The sequence below is a fragment of the Seriola aureovittata genome, chromosome 15 (assembly GCF_021018895.1).
Source record: "Seriola aureovittata isolate HTS-2021-v1 ecotype China chromosome 15, ASM2101889v1, whole genome shotgun sequence".
In the NCBI taxonomy this organism is placed as follows: domain Eukaryota; kingdom Metazoa; phylum Chordata; class Actinopteri; order Carangiformes; family Carangidae; genus Seriola; species Seriola aureovittata.
The window spans coordinates 6,516,438-6,534,185 of record NC_079378.1 but is presented as its reverse complement, the minus strand read 5'-3'; the positions used below and the strand labels follow the sequence as shown (position 1 = coordinate 6,534,185).

Sequence of the window (17,748 nt, the reverse complement as noted above, 5' to 3'; positions counted from 1 at the left end):
TGGAAAACAACAAAAAAAAAAACATGAGATACAGCAGCTCTCGTGGAAGATTGATAAGAAAGTGATGGATTCTTCTTGTACTCATCTGTGCATGTTTGTCTGCTCTCTACTGAAGCCACAGTCTCTGTTCTTTCTTGTGTATTAAATCTTACAAGTTACACGTTTTAAGATGACATTTCCTACCCACTTAGTTTTCACCATGTTGGTTTGTATTATCTATGATCTTAAAAAAAAAAAAAAACAACCTAATTTACTTTATCACTCTACATTTTAATTGTATGCGAGTGGGCTTGTGTCTTTTCATGTATCCTTATATGTTTGTGCATGACTGTGCTTGTCCACTTTATCTGTGTGTCTTTGTGTTTGTGTAGAACTTTTGAGGCCAGAGAGCCAGCAATTAAAAAGAGGACTGGGACATCTAAAGGCTTAGAGGCACAGACCCAGCACACATGCTGGCAGTCAATTGGCAAGCCGGGGGAGGTGAAATTGGAGAGAGAGATAGAGAGAGAGAGAGAGAGAGAGAGAGAACGGAGAGAAGGAGGAGGGCAGGGTGAGTGCATGTTGGAGAGTACGGGAGAGCCAGAGAAAAGAGGGCGGGCTCAGACTCAGGCAGCGCTCACACACCCTCCTGTCCTCAGCCTTCTCAGTCTGTTCTAGGCGTGCAAGAGGCAGCATGTGTGAGTATGTGCTGTAATGTGTGTGTATGTGTGTGTGTGTGTGTTTAGAGTCCCAACGTTGCGCTGGAGTGCAGGAGACGTCTTACCGGTGCAAGGATTTCCCTGTTTCCTCTCAGAACGGACACGTGCTGACAGTGTTTTAACCACCACAGGGAATTAACTGTTACACACACACACAGGTGTGGAGCACAAGTAAAGGTAAAGAGACACATTTCTTGCTTTGAGGTTGTTTTGGGAGCTTTGTGATGGACAGGGACAGATGGAGTTGTTTGGGTGTTTAAGGTAACTGGCTTCATGTTGTGTGTGTTTAGGTGATTTGTGAACTGTTTATATGAATTTTAATGTTTGTGTGAGATATAGAAAAGGAGATGAAGTCACAGTAAGGAGTTTAAATTTTGTCGTATATGTTCTGTATCTGTGTGTGTGTGTGTGTGTGTGTGTCTTCCAACGTACTCTGTGAGATGGCATGCTTTCTTACACAACGTGCCTCTGTGTGTGAGTGTGGCTCCTCTCCTTTGCTAGTACAGTATACTACTGTTTGGTGTTTGGGTCTCCCCTCGCTCCCTCTCTCTCTCTCTCTTACACACACACACACACACACACACACACACACACACACACACACAGCCATATGAATTTATATAAATACATGAGAACTGCAGCAACAAAAAAAAAAAAGGCTTGCACACATAGCCATCCTTCATGGAGCAGTGTGTGTGTGTGTGTGTGTGTGTGTGTGTGTTCGTGAAAGTTTATCAATCATTAATGCTCTCACTGGGACCCTGCCTAGTTCGCTACTTGAAGTAATTTGGTGATAACAAAATACCTTGACAGCCCTCTGGACTGGCAGCACCTGACTTCCCCCCCGCCATTGAACAAACTGCATAGCTCAAAGGGCAAACACAGTGATGCATACTGTAGTACGTACTGTACTGTGGCAGTGTGTATGTTTGATTGGGAGCTTTTACGTAACAAATACTGGGCAGATGAAATGACTTGAGATAAAGTGAGATTACACTCCAGATCAGAAACTCGAGTGGTGCTTATAGTAATTAGTTTTCAAAAGCTTGTTAGAAAAAAAAAAAGAAAAAAAAAGATCCAAGTCGGTCCTCAAAATATCTGGTTATGCCATCAAAGGCGCACAATGCTAAATGAAGAAAGAGGGATCACACACTAACGGATTTGGAGCTGATGAAGACATTAACGCATTGGTGTGTGTGTGTGTGTGTGTGTGTGTGTGTGTGAGTGTGAGCTGTGTCGTGTGTAAATGTTAACAGAGGAGAGGCGAAACGGCTAAAGAACAGATAGAGGAAGACTACACAGACAAAGAGAGAGACCTTAGAGCTACTGAAAGTCTTGAGAGACCAGCAGTTAAAGGCAGTGTGGTACTGAAGACCTGGCAGAGTGACAGTAGCCATTAAGACACAGTAAGATCGAGGGGATACAAAAACAAAGGAGTCTGTGAGTGTTCACTTTTACCTCCCTCTGAACACTTCATATGTATTTAGCATCCGTCACTCAAATGCTTGTGTGTGTGTGTGTGTGTGCGCACATAATTGCATTAGTGGAGGTGTTGGGTCTCAGCTGTGCAGAGGGTCATCTTCAGGCATCCAGACAGCCGAAGAATTACGAGAGGTCAAAGGGCACAAAGGCTCTGCTGTCCTCTCTCCTCCCTCACTTTTGCGCCTACTCTCTAGAGAAGAAAACAAACAAACAAACAGACAAACAGATGTCTTGGGCATTTGGTTTGCTCCATTAAGAAAAGTCAGTCCAAGTAACATCAAATATCCACAATACAACAAGTCAAAACTAATTGTGATTTAGTCATAACACAGTGATAAGAGTAAGTACAGTCATTTACAAAACCCTGATGAGACAGTAATAAATCTTAACACATTTTTGAGTCCATGACTGTAAAACACAACCAAGCCTGAGAATGATGCTCAATCTATTATCAAGCCTCATTATTAGTGTTTGTTTTGTTTTGAGAAGAAAACAAATTTAAACTAGTTCTCTCTCTCTCTCTCTCTCTCTCTCTCTCTCTCTCGCTCTCTCTCTCTCTCTCTCTTATCTTTCCTTCATGTTATCTTTCTTGCCACAATTCACTGCTTCAGTTGCCGCCATGAGGAAGTTGAATATTGGCAGGGTGTTTTGAGGAAGTGATCCGTGAAAGGATTTATAGTGACAGATAAAAACTGGTGTGTGTGTTTGTGTGTGTGCGTGTGTGTGTGTGCGTGTGTTCATGTACGTGTGTGTACGTGCACGCACTTTTTTTTTTTTTTTTCAAAATTGACAAAGACTTTGTGAAAGCTCGGGGCTGTGAAAAAGCCATTATCTCAGATACTGTTACACACTGCTCATTCAGGTTTATGCTTGTGTGTGTCCATTTACTATGCAAGTGTGTCTTGTGTGTGTGTTTAGGACAAATATGAGTGTGTGTGCATCCACGCAACCATGTGCTCCGTCTGTGTACAGTAAGCTAATATAGAGTGTGAGCGTGAAGCGGGGGATGGGGCTCCGTTAAGTGAGCCTTGTGGGCGTGTGTGTGTGTGTGTGTGTGTGTGTATGTGTGTGTGTATATGTTTGTATTGTGTGTGAGAATGTGTATGTACTGACCCACATTGATACACTGCTCCCATGCTAAGTCAGCCCAGCTATAGGGCAGCTGTAGGTAGACATATCCTCTTCCTCTCCAGCAGCCACGATCAAGCACATGTTTTTGTCTCTGAGAAGGACGTTGCATTCACTTACATTCTGAAACCATAACTACTGCACGAGTACTGTAACTCAAACCCTTACCTTAACCCAGAAGTGCGATGGTTTACATTGTAGGGACCAGATTTCTGAAAGGCAGATGATAGATGAATCACACACTCATATTCTGCACCCTTCGTATAATCTATACTATAAATACAAATATCTAAATCATACTTATCCTTTGATCTGTTAATGTGAAGCTCATATAGCGCTTTCGTGCATCAAATAACACATTACATAAATGGAAATAATAATCATCATCATCATCACCATTAACAACATGGAACTCAAGCTTACTACAAATACTCTCACATCTTTATCCTCCTCAGTGAATAAGACTCTTCTGACCTTGTGGCAGGTCAGAGGAACAGCCTCTCTTTATGATTACAGACGCAGCACATAAGATGCAGTTTGAAGAGCATGTGGCGGGCATGATAAAGGGATGATGCAATTAACATGAAAGGGATGATCTCTCTCTCTCTCTCTCTCTCTCTCATCTTTGTGTCTCATTTTCTTCTAACCGTTGCTTTGCTAACACTTCATCCTCTCTTCCTCAGTGGTCTACTTATTTCTGCTGTTGAGCAAATATGGGGCTTATGCAGCCCCCAGTGCCCATCTCCCCACATGCAATCAAGCTGTTTAAATGTTTGTGTTTGACTGTGCGCCTGTGGGGTTCTCTGTGAGTCCGTCCTCTCTCTGTGAGTGTGTGCGTGTGTGTTCCTGTCGCTCATTCTCCCCGTTCTCCGCTGCTGTCACTTGCAGACCAGCACCAGACGGATATTGTTAAATGTCTGTTTTGGGAAAACTAAGACAAAACTGACAGCTGAGGGTGGAGGGTATTGTATGCAGTAGTAGGGGGAATCCCTTTGCAGTATTCATGATAGAATAAGTCAATGGTGCCATGAAAACTAATCACATAAAACGTTGGAAAAACTCTTTGGCTGACATGCTACAGGGGAAGATGGGTCACAAGAAAACCTTAATCAAGTTTCCATTCAAATGTAGCTCAATTTTCCAGTCAGGTACCATTAAACAATCGCAAACAAGGCGCAATTAGATGACATTGAGAAGCGTTCAAACCTCAGACAAAAATGTGAAGGAAATTTATGTTTTAGGTATTAATTTGAGCAACTATTTTAGTGTATAGTGTGTTTGTGTGTCTCTGTTCCATGGTCTCGGCTTTTACCATGTGCATGACAAGAGAAGCAGAATGAGTCAGTGTGAACATTATGTCACACCGACGTGTTTACCGTCCGTTTGTAATGTCGCTCATCTGGTCGAACAGGACAACAAGAGTTGTTAGCTGGGGGAGTGCGTAACATCAGGTGGAGAATGTTTTGCTTTGTGCCAGATTCCTTAACATCAGCCTCCTGCTGAGGAGAAGAAGAAGAAGAAGAAGAGGAAGATGATGATGATGATGATGATGCAAAAGGAGTGGGAGAAGCAAAAGGGGAATGCCTCTAATTGAGAAGTGGTCCAGACGGGGGAGGGGTGTCTCAGAGCTGACGTGAGCTGGCATGTGCCCTCATTCATTTCCTCCCTTTTGTCTCCTCTGCGTCTGATGATGAATTGGGAGTTTCTTCCTTTCCTTCCTTCGTTCCTTCCTTCCTTTGCTCCCTCCCTCTTTCTCTCTTGCTATCTGTTTCTCTCTTTCTGTCTCTTGCTCCATCATCCCTCCTTCCTTCCGCTCTTGGTGTGACAGCATTGCCATCCCTGTCATGTCTGCCCATTATCTCTGATCAGTGTTGCGTTCCAGCCCCCACATCGGCCTGTGTGTTTGTGTGTACATGCATCTACATCTTATTTGATATGGTTAGATCCTCAGATGTTTCCAGACTGCCCTCAATACAGAAAAATAGCATAAGAAAAAAGCAGTGAAGGGGAATACGTGTAATTTTGTTTACTGAGTGATCCACAAACAAAGGATGCACACAGTGCAAACAAGTTGATACTTGTTATTCTAGAGCAGTACAATATGATAAGGTGGCACAAACTGAGCTGAGATATGGAAGTGTGGTTTGGTGGAAAGTGGAGACCTGTTTTGAGACGAGACGAGTTAACTGAACAGGAAGCTGTTGTAAAAGACTTTCAGAGTGAGAGAGTGGAAATACAGTTGTGTGTGAAGTGCTGAGTAGGGATTTAAGGCAGGAATTACTGTGAGAGTGCAAAGAGTGTCTTCAAAGATTGTGTTTATGCTTTGTTTGCACTGGGGAGATTTGGCTTCCTGGGATCTTTTTTTTTTTTTTTTTTATCTCTGCTTGGAAATCTTTACACCCCCTACTTTGCCTGAGTGTTTTGTGTGTTTTGAGTGTCTTTTTCTGTCCAAGTAGCAGAGGAAACAGGCCACTTAGCCATTGTCTCCTCGCTCCTCTCCTCTTCTCCTTCACTCCATCTTTCCTTTCAACCCTCACATTACATTAGTTACAGTTAGTAAGAGGGTTAGTTAAAGAGAATGCCGACCTGGCCCTCAACTCAGTCCTCATCACATAGTCACACTTCACGTTCCTGCTTGTTGACCTGGAAGTGATGCAGTGGGATTGTACAAGGCGGTCTGAAACAGCCTGTGTATGCATTTGTAAGTGTGTGCATGTGCAAATATGTATTTGAATATGTCTGAAAGTGTGTGTGTTTTGGAGCAACAAATGCAAGGATGAAGGCTTACGGGCAGAGCTGCATGGATTCTTTTTGTTTTTTGGATTGAGTTTCTTTGGGGATAAAAAAAAAAACCCTGTGGTGAATGCTGTATAAGGTTTCTGTTAGACTGTGTGTTTTTGTTATTGTCCTGTGGTGCATTAGCTTTTAGGCACTTGAATGTGTGTGCATGTGTGTGTGGTCAGATTGCCTTTGTCCACTCCCCTCAGGCCTGCACTCAGATGTCAGAGAGTCGTGCGGAGCTTATACAGGTCACTAATGCACTGAGAGGGGCGGCTCTATTCACTGTAGCCACTCAGAGCCTAAACAATAACCCCCAGCTCGAGTCCGCACAAGAGCTCAACTACCAGGAAATGGACCCATTGACCTAGATCCAACCCCATCCACTGAAGAGACGCTGCATCGCTGACATGTTGTTGACATCCTTGTCTCATTGATGGCGTTGTTTTTGTCACAAGACATCGTTCAGACACTGGCTGAAATCTTACAGGATAGTAATGTGAGGAGTCTCTTTGTGGATGTGGCCAGGGACTTAATAATGACTTACTGACTTTTATAACTTGTATAGTGACTAGAGTTTACTTTCATTGGCATACATTTTAATGATGCAAAATGAATAATTCCTACCCTGTTAAGTAGCAGAATGTCTCAGTAAGATACTGCTTTGGAAAAAAAAAAGGGGAAACCGAGTTTTTCTTTCTGGAAATGCCGATTATGCCTTATGTTGATCCCAGCCTGGAGGTAATATGCTAATATGACACAACATCACAGGATGCAACTTGTTTCCATATGTTGTTCTCCTTTTCAGCTCTACAGCATTTGTTTCTGTCAATTTGGTGGAGCCAAAAATCAGAACTCAAATATTGTCGTAGTGTGCATGCTGTGTGTTACTAAGCTAAACTCATTATTATTGTTTTGAAATGTGTCTGTTGACACATACAATGTATTTCCTGAAAAAGATTATACCTAGATCTAAACTAGGGATATGTGTGGTGTTCACTACTATTGCCAAAGCTTTGTACAACACAAACAATTTGATATCTTGCTAAATGATGAATCAGTTGATCAAAAAATGACAGGTTAATCAGTAATGAAATAATTATTAGTGTCAGTTCTGATCTCCACAGAGTTACGTTTTTGTCCAGACCTAAGCTTAGTGTGGGAAACTGACCCGATGTGTGTGGTAAGATTCCTGAAGCAGTTTGTTGTTGTTGAAATTTGCAGAAGATTGATGCAACATTCTGGGCGTAGGTCCTCTCTCATTCTCTGAATCTGTCACACCTTATTGTGTTTAAGGATGTGTGTGTGGGTGTGTGTGTGTGTAAGATGCACAAATGAAGAAGTGAAAAGCAAGGGTAGAGGGAGGGTAGTTTCTTTGTGGTAAACAGCTGACAAAAATATGTGATCCGCTGAAAAGTACATTATGTGATGCAAATTGGTACATCAAGCTCACAAGCTCTTTGACAAAGACTTTGAGTTTAAATGTAAAACTCTTTCAACGTCAGATATCTGCTACATCTCTCAATAGCTATTTTATATGTTTTTTATTTTGTTTTAGGCCAGTATGAAGCTTTTTAGCCTTTCTAATAACATCTAGTAATATCTAGAGTGCACCAAAGGGCTACACTGTATTGTCTTGGTGTCCTCCTCCTCATAGACACACCACAGTGAGCTGCCGTTTGTCTGCCACATTCTTGCTGAACATTTCTTACCCCCATCCCTCACTGCTTTACATTGTCTCCTATCTCTACTTCAAGGGGGTACTTTGTTTGCGAGCACTGCTGTTGACTCAGGTGCAGGGATGCACTGAGATAACTTCCCCTTCCACCCCGCCCTCCCGCTGTCTCCCTTCCCCCTCTCCCTCCAGTCCTCCTCTGTGCTGCCCGCCACTAACTTCTTTCTTAACATTACCTGCTTCCTCACCTCTCTCTCTCTCTCTCTCTCTCTCTCTCTCTCTCTCTCTCTCTCTCTCTCTCTCTCTCTCTCTCTCTCTCTCTCTCTCTCTCTCCCTCTCTATGGTTGATACTGTGAAGGTTCGTTTTTCCCCTGTGTCTCTCCTCCTCCCTTAATATCTTGTATCTCTTTTCTTTTTCTCCACCCTCTGCACGTTCTCCTCCTTCCTTACCTGTCCTTGTGCGGTCATGCTGAAGCCTCTCTCTTGCTCCCTGGTAGTACTACAAAGGTTTTGCAGGACCTCAGCAGTTTTCCTAATTAAAAAAGTGATGAGAGTTCTGCTTTGTGTTTTATTAACTGTCTTTGCTTTACTCTTAAGGATCTGATTAAAATCACAGGAAGCTATTACCTGTGTAATGCATTGTTGCTGTATTTAAACCTTAATATCCTTATTCTGTGTACCATAAAGGAATATTTAAAGAAAAAAACAGTCCCTCCATTTTCCTCTTAAATTTACTCTCGCACATCATTTCAATGGAAACTCGGCTCATGTAAACCTCGGTTATTACTGTAAACCATGCATAAACGACTCAAAACTCAAAACAGTCTACTGTTCTAAAAATAGATAATCATAGTCATCTCATCACTTGTGTGAAAAACATTTTGTTCTTCTAGAAAAATATAGCAGGGATCAATAATTTTCTTTAATAAGATGTCATATTTTTATTAATAAATTAGTGCTTACATAGTTTAGCATAGTAGCAAACAACAATTCTTCCTTCTGTCTTAGAGACCATCCGGTCATACCTACACACATCACAGCACAGCCTCACATGGACAGTGGCTCTCTCCAGATAGCCTTACTCCAGTCATATTGTTAATGACAACAAATCGGGCCTGTTCACATCTGCCCTACTTCGACACAACATCTATCTCTATCAGCCCCTCAGGACCTATCAGCACCACTCCACCTCTTTCCCTCTCATGTCTCCTTCCACCTCAGCACACATCATTTGTCTGTCTACCTGTGGCCCAACACTCAATTCCATCCGCTCCCCAGCGCTCTAACAACCTCTCATCCTCCTTTCAACACCATCATCTCTCTCTTTTTTCTTTTTTCTCAGACCCTCTTACCGCTCGCTCTCCTCCCATCCCCCCTGTGTCAACCTCCCACCTCACTCTACCTTCGCCTAAAACCCTCTTATCGCTCTCTCGCCCACCCATCCACCCTATTATTTCGCCGTCTCTTCAGACTGCAGAGTGGAATAGGAAGTATTACCCGCCAATTTGGCTCCATTCACACCTGTCTGTGTTTTTCAGAGGGTGTCTATGTGTGTCAGTGTCTGGATTTGTGGTGATGCCAGGGTTTAACTGACATGCATTTCTTAAGTCAATATTTGATTCTAAAATTAAATATGTTTGGGGTTTTTTTTTGCCCTTTACTAGGACAGAATGGAAATCACTGAAACAGATTTCCAACCATACACTTACTTTTCACCCTTGACACCCCGAGTTAGGGGAAAAGAGACTAAAATAATGGGAAGGAATTCCCTTTCCAAGATGGTACAACATGCTGTAGTCCTACTCAATAATTTCAGGATTAAAAGCTCTTTAGAGCAGTGTGTCCTGTCCCACTTCATTACTTTATTGCCATGTCAACCAAGCTAAAAGGAATTTGTCTCAGTGCAACTGGGATTAGATAGAAAAACAGGGCAACTTGAACACACCACAACACAATCACAGCAAAGAATCCAATAACACCGACAGCACAGGATCCCTCTGTGTGCTAAAGTGCGACAGTGATAAATCAGAATAGGTGGGAGAGGAAGACTGTAGAGGAAACACGACAGATTGAGAAAGAGTCAGAAAAGTTTTGAGTTAGTAATAAGTTACCTGCGGTTTCTAGTTCCTAGCTTTGCACTGATTAAATACCAAGGGAATCTTTGTTCTTTGTAATTGATGGACATTGATGGCTGATACCGGCGATAGATGAGACTGACTGGATGATATCTGTTGTATGATAAAGTCCTGCAGTTGCATGCAGTTGCCCACGTGTCGTTTCAAGAAATTCAAATATGCTGCCACGTCCACACATTACTCTTCTTTTTTTTTTAAGTCTTTCTCTATCTTATTCCGTCACTCCCAGCCGCTCCTCCCCCCCCGGCTACATCTTGCCCCGCAGGGTTTCTACGGTTACCAGCTGAATCTGGAGCACAGTCAATGTCTTATCCCACTCTGCCTGAATAATTAAACAATACGTTTTTTTTAACTGCCTCTCACTTATTAGAAACTGCAAATCACCGCATCAATATACAGTTGATTGGTTTTGATGACTTGTCTGTGCAATCAGGGTTTTCATCAGGACGAACGAGCGGGTGCTGATTGAGGAATGGCAACGGAGGGAGCCGATGATAGTTTAACATTTGTCATTCAACCTGCTGCATTGTATAGTTATACTCCATCAACAAGAGAATTTCAAGTGGCGTAGTACCCTACAAGAGAAGTTCAGGAAGGATTTCATTTAGACTGACACACCTTGTTCTCCTCCTTCATCTCAGAATAAGTGGGAGAATGGAGGACTCTGATTGTACAGCGTAAAAGCCTCGCACTAAAGTATATATCTTGAAAGATCATAATGGGAGGTTTCATACAGGGATCCTGTGATTGCTGAAGTTTCACTCAGCAACTCAGAGTGGAGCGTCAAAAAGCTACACACACCCATTGACTCTCATGGGCCTCTCACTCAATGGAGGACTTGTGGTGGAAGGATTTTTCTTCAAAATATGGTAATCCCCGACTGCACCGCGCTGCCGACACAGTCAGCTGAAATCTGAGTTAAGGAGCGTACGGCGTAAGCTCCTAGAAAGATGGAAGAGCGTATTTAATGAGGTTAGTGACACTTGAGGAGTAAAGTGGCGTGAACTGATCGACACTGAATCCGACTGCCCGTTATCTTTATTTATTTATTTTTTGACTTGAGCCTCAGATGCCACACTGACCCCAAAATCTCCAATCTTTTATATGTCATTTTGCAGATGATATGCTGCACTCCATAACTATCTCTTTACCCCTGTTTTGAAGCTGTTATCTTTATTTTTTTATTTATTCATGTTGCTTTTTTCACTCTCATTTTGGCACGCTTTTTGACAGGACTTGGCAGTGAATTTGCTTTGTTATTACTATTATCGCCACAATCCCAAATCTTACCTTACACTTCTACACGAGGGGACCATCGTAAATTAATAACAATCATCTCTCCTTTCCTCCCTCTCCACTTTGTTCTGTCATTTTTATGTTCGGCCCTCCTCTGAGAGCGTCGTTCAGGAAGGAATTATAATTTTGTCTCTCACCACGTAGAAGAAATTAATGTTTGATTTAAGCAGCAGCCGAGACTCATGCTTGCAGGCACGATGTTTGTGTATGTGCATGTGTGTGTTTAAGCAGGGGAGGGGGGGGTGGCACGTGTCTTGTCAGATCCCGAAAGGATGAATAAGAAGCTAATCTCCCTCTTCCAGGGAATTCTACCAGTGATGTCTGAGACAGTCCCGTCTCTGAGGGACTGTGGGAGTGCAGTGGAGTGTGCGCTCCTATCTCTACAATAGGATGATTTCAGAGCGCAGCTGACTGCTATCTCGGCACTGGATAAATACAGTTGCTCCTCAAATGTGAACAATACACATACACCTAGGTGTGCGCATACAGACACTCACTAACGGATAAGTCCCTGATCCTTATTTGTTTGGACCACTGAGCCTTCCTGCACCTCGTCCTGATTCGCATGTTATTCACAGTGTGTTTGTTATCTTTTTCAGCAGGTTTGCTCAGCGTAAACAACAACAAGGAAGCCCCGGTGTACAGGCATGCGTGTTTGCAGGTGTGCGTTTGTGTGCATTTCTCTAGGTGTGTACATGTGTGTGCATGCAAAATCAGGGAGCATGGAGACCTACTGATAAAAAACCCTCTCCAGGATTCCCATGGTACTCTATTTTGACTTGCTAGGAATGAAGTTTTCCCCATTCAGGAATTCCTTTGCTTACCCCCCAGAGAGAGCGTTAACCTCAGCGACTTCACTCCCTGCCTAGAGGGAGGAGGAGCAGGGTGGGTTATGTGAAAGGGGTGGGAAAAAGGCTTAAGGGAAGGGTGAGTCCAATGATTGCTTCATGCGTTCGGAGGCTTGATGGGGGGGCTGGTGGTCGTGGTTCAAGAGTGCAGAGAAAGGTCAGAGAGAGCCCAGTCAAGCTGAGCGCTACTCTGGTTGCACAAGTGTCTAGACACTACTGTTGTGCACCTTCAGTGTCTCTCTGAGGTTGGGTTATTTTCATTAGACTCACTGGGAAGTCAGGAATGACAAAGAGAAAACACTGAGTGATAAAACACAGCACTAAGAACTATTGTCTTAATAATGTTTCAATTCTAACAATGAGGTCCCCGGAAACATTTTAAGATTTTAAGAGATGATAAAAGTCTTTAGAGCTATGCATCCTGTCATCAACAGCTGTTAATCTGAAATAAGAAATTATATTAATTCAGTCTTAAACTAGTGTGAGACTCTTCTGAGTTTTCGTATCCTGTAATGTGTGACACACAGTGACTATAGGTTACGTGCTGATGACACAAATCCTGGACCCGGATAAAACCCTTGACTAATAGTTCATCATTTTTAATTGTTCTTATTCATTTATTTGTCTCTTTATCAGTTCCTACACGTTTACTTTTATCATTGTCACTTCTACCTTATTTGCAAAGCATTCTTCATTTATTGCTGTTTGATTTTATTTTGTCTGCATTGTGTCTGCATTCATTGTGTGTCTTTACCTCGGCACCATTGAAAATGAGGGGTTCTACCTCAGTGTGTCCTCCGAGGTTTTAAACAAGTGGACAAATGAATGAATGAATGAACTACATATCAGTTAAACAGCAAAACCTCAACGCTTTTATTTCCACAATGAAACATACACTACACCAAATGAAAGATGTGTCACCTTTACCTGTTTAAACACTTGCTTTATTTATGGATGGGATCCTCACTGTGCTCCTCAGTTTTACATTAGTTATATGAAGTGCATTTATGATGGGAATGAAGGGCATTTAATACAGGTGCTTAGTGATGTCATAACGTGAAATCTGTGTCTGATTTCGACAGCGACAATGTGGTGTAGACGATGACAGGCTTAAAAAAAAACAAAAAAACAACAATGAGACAGGTCTCGTTTGGCTCCATTCACAGAGCATTGTCGTACAGTGTAGTGCGCATCCACGTCATGTGTGGTTTCAGTCTGGAGTGCTGAGCTGTGTGTCATGTGGGGCGGAGCTGCGAGACAGGTGCAGAGATGAAAAGATTGGCTGGGGGAAGAAGGGTGTTCCCGCTCTGTGGCTGTTCTGACAGGCCTTTGGTATTTTTCCAAACAGTGTGAGAGCATGTGTGTGAGTCTGAAAAACCTGCTCGCATTTCTCCAGGGATTGTGCAGGTGTGTGTGTGCCTGGGAGCATGTCTGCCTTTATGCTATTGTGCTCCAGTGTATGCCACAGAAAGCTACCTGCTGGCGAGAGCGTCTGCGTTCACGTGTTAGGTGATAGATGTCTTTTAAAGCAGCTGTGACAATGTGGCAACGCGAGTTTGAGAGCTCCAGTACAGAGTTGTTTCTGACGTCGCAGTTAAGAGGCACTTCCAGTCCCAGCACGACGCTCGGCTCTGTCTCCGTCTCACTTTGTGTCCCCTTATATGCCAGAAGCCGGTGGAGTTTTCTATTGTGCACATGGAAAACAACAAATCTGCTTTTTAAACATTTTGTTGGTGATAAATTCAGTAAATAAAAATCAAATATAAATATAAATATGAAGTGAAGGGACTTGATATTTAAGACATTTATTGAATTGTTCTTTGTCCCCCCTCTCAGTGCATGTGATTGTGTATGAGAGGCCATATCTGTGTGGTAATGATGCCTTGGCTGCTGTTGCTCAGGCCATTGTGTTAATACACTCTCTCAATGTGTTAATATACTGCGAGAATGAGAGCGAGAACGAGAGACCGAGAGAAAGAGAGTGAATAATTATGTTTCCCCTTTTGTCTCGCCTCCCTCAATTAAGCCCGAAGAGAGGCAGCCAGAGCACATGTCTACTTATCCACTTGAAGCTCGGCAACAATAGGACCCCCCCCCCCCCCAAATAACTCTGTCTATCTCTCCCTCTCATTTCCAGTCTTCATTTCTTCCTCCCCCCCGTCTCACTTTTCCATACCAAACTTCTATTCATAGCTCAGTACCCCCATATGTTTTTGCCTCCTCTGTCTCTACCAACCACGGCGCCCTCCCTCCTCATGTGTTTCGCCTTCAGCCCTGCCTCACCTCTCAGCTCTACGTGGGTTTTGCGGTGAGCTCTCTCTCCCCTCTCCTCGTTACCCCCTCTCCGTCTCCCGTGCCTTGCTGCGGGGCACGGGGAGCGGAAAAACGAAGAGACTAAACATTTTAGACTGTACACCGCCACAGGAAAGACAGTGGTTTGATTTCCCTTGTGTTGTGTTAGGCAGGATGGTTTTGTTTGTTTGTGCTTGTGTGTGTGTGTGTGTGTGTGTGTGTGTGTGTGTATGTGTGTGTGTGTTTTTCACCTCCGCCCCTCCGAATCAGACAGACAGACATATACATGTAGATGAACTGCATGTCTTGAGTTACTGAGTTACTGAGTTGAGGTACTAAATAACCAATATTTGTTGCACAAATTTAATTATCACCAAAGTAAACTGATGCCAAATTTAACAGGAAAGCAGGACCAGCTCCAAAATGAATATCCAGCACCTGTCAAGCATTATGTGTGGAGGATAATGTGTGTGTCTTTGTTTGTTTTGCGGGTGGGGGTGGGGGGTGGGGTGGGGGGGGTGGGGTGGGGTGGGGTGGGGTGGGTGTCCAGCATGTGGGCTGGGATGAATCTCATCAGGCCGGATGGGATGGAGGACGGATGAGAAATAATAAAGACTGGAGTGTTAGGACGAACAGAGGAGGAGGAGGAGAAGTATCAGGGTCAAGTTTAGCTTATGTAACCGCTTCCCACAGCTGGGGTGAAATGTGCTACAGTGGCTATGTTTAAAATACATGAACACACACATGCTGGCATGGCGCAACGTCAGAGCTGACCGGTGAAACGAGACGCTGCGCAGCAATTCTCTTATTGTCCTTTTCTGCTTCACTTTTTCTGCACTTTCATCTCTGTGTATTTCTGTGAACAATCTGATCTGATTTAAAAACACAGCCACTGCAGTCAAAGTTTGGTGGCAGTAACGTTAGACCAGTCTTGTAGCCCTGAGGGAACAAACTGATGAGGCTAAAACAGAAATGTCTAGTTAAAATGACAGACCTTGTGCTGATTGACATCTGCTTTGCAACAGATTTGTCTTTGTTTTCACACGGCAGCGAAATTATTCCTTTTACATAATTTCCCTCCTTATCAAAACCCAAACTAATCTGACAATAGTGTTTGCAGCACTGTGGGCAGCAGTCAGTCTCCCAGCTAATCTGCCAGGGGCCTCTAAATGCTTACGCTAGCTGACCGAGAGGGATCATACATCCAAATTAATAATTTTCATCTGGTTTATGAACTGAAAATATGTGCAGATCTACACGCTAGCAAGCATGCTTGAACTTGCATACCTCCACACTATACATAGCACATTATGGAAATCATGGTCTACTCTAAGCAGCTCAGGGCTGGTATTAGAGAAAATTAGGTCGTGTTGGTAAGGATCATTGAATTGAGTCTTAAGCAGAAAATCACACTGCATAGCTGCTTTCATCTCCTGTCATTTTACAGTGTGTGAGTGTGTATGTGTGTGCGTGTGTGCACGAATCTCTTTGTCTACAGGGAAACAAGGGGTGTTTTCCCAAAATGTTTTGTGCACATGCCTGTACATGCCTGTGTGGTTTCTGGTTGGCAGAGAGTTTCAGGGTGCAGTTCAAAGAAAATACGGTTGTTTGTGAGTTTTTTTTTTTTTTTTTTTTTTCTCGCCCCTCAGGCTCAGACTGTACCTCTGTGCTTTGTTTCTGATGATCAGTGAGTTTGTATGTATGTGTGCATTTGAATATGCATTTCTTGTTTTGTCTTTTTGTTGTTTTGTTTTTTTTTTGCCTCCTTGCATTATCTGAACACCAGGCTTACTGACCCAAGTGTCCCTTATTCCCTTTCCTCCTGTATGCTGTCTCTCATCCTATACATTCCCCCTCCGCTGCGCTTCACAGCTTTACTTTCAACTTTACTTCACCCGCTTTATGTAACATACCTGGCAGATCCTCCTGCAGAAGCACCTTCCTCTTCCCGTCGTCTCTCTCCTCCTCTCTGTGCATTTGACACATTGGGTCACTTTGAAGTTGTGAGAGCTCCGCTGAAACACTTCTCTCTTTTCTTGTTCCTCTCAGGGCGGACTGACACCACCGTTTGAGGATGTGTGCAAGATCGTGCAGTCGGTGAAAGGCAACACCACAGTGAGGTGGGGATGCTGGTGATGCGGCTGCTTAACCACAGGTAACCACAGTTTGTACACTTCAGTATGTCTATTAGTGATTTGGTTTGTATTGAATTTTAAAATCCTAACAGTTTATTTGAATTTGAATATTGTTTTTGTTTTAAAGGCTGTGGTTCTCAATACAAGATTAAATGAGTTGTTAAAACAGAATTTATCTCGTTGGGAAAGATTCTCTCTCTGCAGTTTGAGTCCACGTGGAGAACCTGATGGTGTAGGTTTGATGATGTGTGACTCACAGAGGACCAGCTGATCTGACAGCAGTTGACTCAGCAGCTCCATGTGCTTATATAACAGAGAGCATGAGGTGAAGCAAGATGCTGAGATAACTTTGTGATCAACAGAATGCAGCTAAAAACAGATTTCTTTGATCATTTTAACTGCATCTGGGAATATGGCTGATGCATAATTTGAGCAGTGCAGAGGGAGAGAAGTGCTGCAGTGAGATTAGTTCATCCGTCGTTGCGTCAAACAAGATGATAAGGATTCATGAATGTGTAGGATCATAAAGTACAAGTGACAAAGACAAAGATTAATTAAAGTTTTAACTTTAATGATTAAATTGCGATGCAGCTTTTAAACATATGAGGAAAAAAAAAAACACTTAAAGTTTTAAAAGTCTTTGTAGCCACTAAAAGGGGAAGTGGGATTTTGATTTTCTCTAAATACTTAAGTTTAATTCACTGTGCTACTTCCTGTGAGTGTGTTGTCCGAACATTCAGGTCAGTTAAAGTAGCAAAAAAAAGGAGTTGGGAGTTTCCACCTCAGCTCAGCGGATACCTGACCCCTGATCCCTACATGGCCTTCATAGAGCTCCTGGATACCTTTGAAATCCCACCATTAGTTAATGGGACATCATGGGTTACCCACTCATCCAGCACAGTGATTGACCTGCTTTTCAGTAAAATATGAATAAGTAAACAACCCATTTAACATAGTTCCTTGTCCATTAGATCATAATTTGAATCTCAAAGCAGAGAGCTGTGGAAGAACTGCAGATGAGTGCCTTCGATGTTTTTGACAGTGCCATTAGAAAGCACAACCTGCTGCGTGGTTTGAAAGATTTGAAAACAGACTGTGTATCTCACAGTGATTTTAAAGCAAACTGGCAACAGTCTCTAACTTTCTTTAACCAGCTCACACTTCGTCACAGGCAGAACAGCACTCAGCCCAGTTCGGTGGGGAATTGTGAAAACGCAACAAAAGATATCTCGCTCTTAAAGCATCGCGCCACTTAGGAGCTAGGTATTGAAGGTTTCCGAT

At 42.9% G+C, this 17,748-nt stretch overlaps 1 protein-coding gene across 1 annotated transcript in view; it reads left to right on the top strand.

Annotated features, from left to right (window-relative positions):
- The first annotated feature begins 293 nt into the window (after nucleotides 1–293).
- LOC130182387 (rho guanine nucleotide exchange factor TIAM1-like) overlaps nucleotides 294–17,748 on the top strand; it is a 54,967-nt gene continuing 37,512 nt past the window's right edge. The window contains exons 1-2 of the mRNA XM_056397280.1: nucleotides 294–875; nucleotides 16,382–16,487. The gene's annotated coding sequence lies outside the window, so the exon portion shown is untranslated. The remainder of the gene's footprint in view (nucleotides 876–16,381; nucleotides 16,488–17,748) is intronic.